This window comes from Tupaia chinensis, unplaced genomic scaffold, assembly GCF_000334495.1.
Source record: "Tupaia chinensis unplaced genomic scaffold, TupChi_1.0 Scaffold000355_1, whole genome shotgun sequence".
Taxonomy (NCBI): domain Eukaryota; kingdom Metazoa; phylum Chordata; class Mammalia; order Scandentia; family Tupaiidae; genus Tupaia; species Tupaia belangeri.
Genome location: NW_006159850.1, coordinates 15,270,154 through 15,276,250, shown reverse-complemented (window position 1 = coordinate 15,276,250; position 6,097 = coordinate 15,270,154). Strand labels below are relative to the sequence as shown.

Genomic DNA, 6,097 nt, shown 5'->3' with positions numbered 1-6,097 from the left:
ACTTGAGTCTTGAATTTTAATTTTTTATTTATTTATTTATTTATTTATTTATTTATTTATTTATATTTATTTATTCATTTATTTATTTTTTAGTTTGACCAGAGAGAGACAGAGAGTGAGAGAATGAGGAAGTGAGAAAGCAAGCCACCAGATTCAGGACTCGAACCCTGGTCGGCCATGTGGGTGTGTCCAGCACCTTAACCACCACGCCACCTGCTGGTCCCGAATCTCGAATTTTTATAGAGACAAATTTGGTGCCAGTATGAAATAAAAGCAGAGGAAACCCACAAGATCAAATTAAAATAATTTTCTCAGAACCAGCACTTAGCGTAATGGCCATGTCGCTGGACTCCAGTGTAGCCGACCGCGGTTTGAGTCCTGGGCCCGGTGGCTTAAACTCACGCCAGGCATGTGTGCGTGTGTGCCCAAGATCCCGAGAGGATAATGGAGGAGAGGGGATTGCAGCATGTCCGTTCCCCCTGGGGAGTGATTTCTCGCTTTCTGTCTTTCTCTCTCTGCCTTTCTGGCAAGTGTATGCGCCGTATAGCAAAAACCTCTCAAAAAAAAAAAAAGGAATTCAGTTACTTTAGAACTTTAAATGAACTTGACCATGGACATACATATAAATCTAGAACTTCGCCGTTGCTACTACTGTAGATTATTGTATCTTTTAGGCCTTTAAATGTTATCCGTATACATACTAACTCTGTATTTAGTCTCAAATATTTAAAATGTATGCTTTCTCTTATCTATTAGACATCTCTGTGTCATTTAGGGGGAGGAAAACTATTCTTAATTTTACATGTTAAACCTGTTATTCTACAACTTTGTTTCATCTAGATATGTAGCTCTGACATCTTTGTTGAAGACTGTGCAGACAGATCATAATGCAGTACAGAGACACAGAAGCACAATCGTGGACTGTCTAAAAGATTTGGATGTCTCAATAAAACGGTAATGAACTAAGAATCTTTCTCACATGGTATTTTGTTAAATGAAGTAAGAGAAATAGGTTATTGATAATTCTGTGCCCTCCTCAGTTGATCCTTTTAGTAGTTTTAAGGGTAAGGGGGTTGACCTTTATGTATTTTGTCTTTTTGTTCACAGATGAACTGTCTGCAGAGTGAATCCTTTTTTAAGAGAGGATTTCCAGGGAGTTTAGGTCAATTAAGGAGGCTGATAAATACTTAAGTGAACACTGAAGTTATCCTTGGCTTTTTGATAAATTAACTTGTATAGATAAGCTGGGCAAGTTTATTTAATAGAGGGTACTGTATATTGTGTGTTGGAGGATGAAAATATGGAGTGATCCATCGGCTGAGTGTCTTATCACAATGCTGAAACTCAACTTGCTGACAGCACACGTATTTTACAGTACTTATGCCCTAGGATACTGGAGACAGTTGTTATTTTTAGAACAGTACATCTAGGAATGACTGTTAGACAGCAAATAGCAAGCGCTCTCAAAAGGCATGAATCTCTTCTATCAATATAGTAACTCTACTGTTTTCTTCTTAGAAGAGCATTAGATATTTATAAAATTTAGCTATAGTTGGTCTCAATGAACTTTTGGTTGTATTTTCAAATCTAGAACAAATAGATTTAAAATGATTCAGTTATTAAACATTTATTGATACTGAGTTTCTTTATTTGCACCTTAGAATAGGTGCCTGGGCAATCTGAAGATAAGAACTAGACTCAGTGAGCCATGGATGTAGGGTTAAGGTGATGAACTTCCACATGGTCAACCATGCTTCGAGTCCCAGACCTGGACTTGCATTCTCACTTTCCCTCTCTGTCTTTCTCTTTCTGATGAGCATATGAGCCCTTTTTGTCACAAAATGAAAAATATAACAATAATGAAAAAATTAAGTAAATAATTCTTTAAAAAAAAAGAACTAGACTCTAACACCAACTTTAAGTAGTGCTTTGTAAAGGATTTGCATAACTCTCTAACTCAGTTCTCAGAGCAAGTCAGTGAGAGACTAGGCGATCACTTCTATCCCCATTTAGCAGATTAATTAAAATACAATCCCAAAAGGGCTGACCATGGTTTGAGTCCCAGACCTGGTGGCTTGCTTTCTTACTTTCTCTCTCTTTCTTTCTCTTTCTCTCTCTGATCAAATTAAAATAAATGAATAAATAAAATGAAAAATAAATAATTATTTTTAAAAAATACAATCCCAAAGGGATCAGATGACTTACCCCAGATCTTAACCATTGTAAATGTCAATCCTGGGACTAGAAATCAGGCACTCTGACTCCTATTGATTATTTTCTTGTATCTCATTACTGACTTCAAATTTCAGAAGTAAAACCTGTGTCATTTACAGGGCATATAAAAATTCAAATTCAGACTCTGAAGGCAGATGATCTCATTTGAGATTCTGGCTCTATGTAGCCTTAATAGATTGGGTTAAAATACTTACCTTCAAAAGGGTGTCTTCGTTGCCTCATATATAAAATGCACGAAGAAGAGCATCTACTTGATAAGAGTTATGCAGGATTAATTGAATTAATATATAAAAAGTACTTAAATGCATTATATAAGAGTTAACTACTATTATTTCTAAGGATTGAATTTTTGTTGCTTGTATATTAGCTCAGATGAATGTGTTTTCTACTTAATAAATCAGTATTTTTGAAAGGTAGTATATATTCAGTGTTTGAAATTATTGGTGAAATACAAAAAAAATGCCTCTAATAACCATATAACTTTAATGCATTAAACATTTTTATTTTTGCTTTTGTTGCAAAATTTGATAGGTAGTTACAGAAACTTGTTTGCCTTCATGGCACATGACCTTTTTCCTTTTCATGGCCCTCATTTTCCCTTTCAGTTTATTTTTAATGATATGTTTTTACATACCTTTTGATACAAACTATGTTGCATCATCTTTGGACAAAAGTGTGATTTAATTAAAGTATGGTGATTCAGTTTGTCACAAATAATGCAGAGAGGTATTACCACTGGCTAATAATTTTGTTGCTTTTCTTTTTAGCTTTTTTTTAAAAAAAGAACTATTTAATATTATTTATTATTATTAAAGGATTATTTATTTACTTATTTGTTACTATTTTGCTTTAATTTGACCAGAGAGAGACAGAGAAGAAAGAGAAAGGGAAAATGAGAAAGCAAGCCCCCACATCTGGGGCTTGAATCATGGTTGGCCATTTAGGAGTCCAGTGTCTTATCCACCATGCCACCTACTGGCCCCATTATTATTAATTTGCTATAGGACATATGTACTCACCAGAGAGAGAGAAAATGAGAAAGCAAGTTACCAGTCCCAGTCTTGAACTCCATTCAGCCATGTGGGAGTCCATTGCCTCAGCCACCATGCCACCTACTGGCCCCTATTTAGCTTTTTAAGGATTCTAAATTTCAACTTCACGGGATAGGCTGTTTAACCCAAACTTCATTTTTAGTCTTTAAAAGTGTATCTCTTAGGAATTTTTGAAGAAAAGTATTGAATTAATATCTAAAATATCAAAACCAACATTTATTATATAAGAATAAATTTTGGTCATCTTGTATGCAAAGATCAGTATCAGAAAACTGTGTAAAGATATTATTAACACATCTGCCAGAGCTTGGCATTCATATGGAGCACACCTAGGTCTTTGTTTCATTCCTACTGTAAATATAACTTTCTAAAAAATTTTTCCCCTCTGCAAGGCGTGCAATGGAATTGAGTTTTGCCCTGGTAAACGGGAATAATATCCGAGGCATGATGAAAGAATTACTTTATTTTCTGGATTCCTGTGAGCCAGAATTTAAAGCAGACTGTGCATCTGGAATCTTTCTTGCTGCAGAAAAGTAAGGTTTAATTTTTACTTTTTTTTGGTAAAAGATACTTGGAAATTTCTATAAGCATCTTTTAAGCATACAGAAAATACTGTGAACATGTTTAATACTTACGGCATCTCTTGTCTATTATGCCGTATTTATAAGGGAATAGAAAAATGACAGTTGTAGTTCTCTACAAAACTTTAAGGGGGAATTTACCATAAGATTTTAGTAGTCTGACTTATTCTCCCTCTTTTCACTCTGAATTTAAGGAAATGAGTTCCTAGTCCTGGTTTTGTCTGGGTCTAGTGACAATCTCTTTTCTTCTTCTTTGTCCTGCCCTGATTGCATGACTTGTTTTCTAAGAAACTGTAGACAGAGTCCCATTTCTATACTCAGTTCCTACTGCAATATTATGGGAAATATCTAGGTTCTAGTATATACCATTTCATCACCCTTTGAATTGATGATTGCTGCTAGTGTGAAGGTAGTATGTCTCTAAATATAATCATGTAACCAGGGAGCCTAGAAAAGACAGATTTTTGTAAGTTACTGAACACAGTGTAGTTTACAGGTTTCAATTTCTTCACCCTGTGCCATTGTTTTTTTAGGTATGCACCTTCCAAACGGTGGCACATAGACACTATTATGCGTGTTCTGACAACGGTAAGTCGCTTTTTAAAGTCAGCATATACCAAGTGCTGGACATACTGATAAATGAGGCAGACAAAGGCTGTGTTCTCATGTAGCTTGCGTTTTAGTGGAAGAGACAGGAAATTCATATAACATAATGTCAGGTAGGGATAAATGCAATGAGAAAGCTGAAGCCGCATGAGGGCATATGGTAATGACAGGGTAGGGTGGTCTATGGGGCAACTGGTCAAGTGTGTCATACAGTGTAGTCAGGGCAGGTTTCCCAGAGGAGATAATGTTTGAGTAGAGATGATGATGAAGTGAGGAGCAAGCCATTCCAAGGTCTTAGAGAAGATTCTACTGGTCAGCAAGAACAGTAAGTGCAAGGACCTTGGGCAACGCCAAGCTGCCTTAGTCCCACCATTCTCTGGTTGTCTCACTTCACTGCCTGCTTGGAGCAATAGGAAGGCAAGTGAGGCCTGTGAAGGGCATTAAGCAGAGATGGAAGGATTGAGGTCAGAGAGAGCAGCAGAGACCAGACAATGCAGAGCCTCTTAGAAGTTGGGGTTTTATTTTGAATGTGATAGGAAGCTGTTGCAGGGTTTTGAATGAATAAATGTATTTAGGATTTATAATTTCTGTCTTAGAAGGTATCTTTTTTGGGAATTCTGGAATCTTGGCATTTCTCAGTCATACAGTTAGTAGGGATTATAACTTTAAGAGTACAAATAAAAGTATAAGTGACAAAGAAAACATACCTGCTTATATCTAATTATGTCATCAATGGTAAATACCACTAAAAAAACTCAGGTATTGGGGACCAGCAGTTAGCGTAATGGCTGTGCCGCTGGACTCCCACGTAGTCGACCACAGTTCGTGTCCCAGACCCGGTGGCTTAAAACTCACGCCAGGTACGTGTGCGTGCGTGCCCAAGATTCCGAGAGGAGAATGGAGGAGAAGGGATTGCGGCATGGCCATCCCCCCTGGGGGGTGATTTCTTGCTTTCTGTCTCTCTGTCTGTCTCTGTCTATCTGGTGAGTGCATGCTCCCTTAAAAAAGCAGAAACCTCTCAAAAAAAACCCCTCAGGTATTTAACTATATTGTAATTTTAAAAAATGTGTAAATTTAAAAGGTAAATGATAATTAGGAGAAAACATTGTAAAATATGACAGCCTATTGGTATTTTCAGTCTATAAATAATTTATAGTTAATAAGGAAAAACAAACATTTTAATGGAATAATTGGCATTTGAACTTGCAGTTCACAAAAGAAGAGAGAAATGGCAAATTAACATTTGAGAAAATATTTTAGGTTGGCCCTATAGCCTAGCTGGCCCCATAGTCTTGCTGGGGATCCCACATGACTAACTACAGTTTGATTCCTGGCTTCTTTTGGCTTGAAAGACACCCTGTGCCTAAATCCCAATGTTATATAGGTGAAGGCATCAAGACCACAAAGGAATGTCCATACCTCATTGGGAGTATATTCTCCCTCTCCCTTCTTTCTCTCTCTTGCTGGTGAATACATGTGTCTTTTGGCAATTAAATAGAAGAGAGGAGATACACTTATTATTAAATAAATACTAAGTAAAATAAAAGTGAGTGGGGTAAATTTTCACATTTCATGCCTTTTTTTTTTTTTTTTTTTTTTTTAAAATTTTTTTTGGTTGTTCTC

General features: G+C 36.4%; 1 protein-coding gene and 1 non-coding gene across 3 annotated transcripts in view; both read left to right on the top strand.

Annotated features, from left to right (window-relative positions):
* The window catches only part of AP1G1 (adaptor related protein complex 1 subunit gamma 1), a 91,657-nt gene that overhangs the window by 60,003 nt on the left and 25,557 nt on the right, over positions 1 to 6,097 (top strand). The gene's annotated exons all lie outside the window — the stretch shown is intronic.
* LOC114008574 (small nucleolar RNA SNORD71) lies at positions 1,280 to 1,365 on the top strand. Its single transcript, XR_003550095.1, has one exon. It is a non-coding gene; the product is annotated as a small nucleolar RNA SNORD71 (small nucleolar RNA).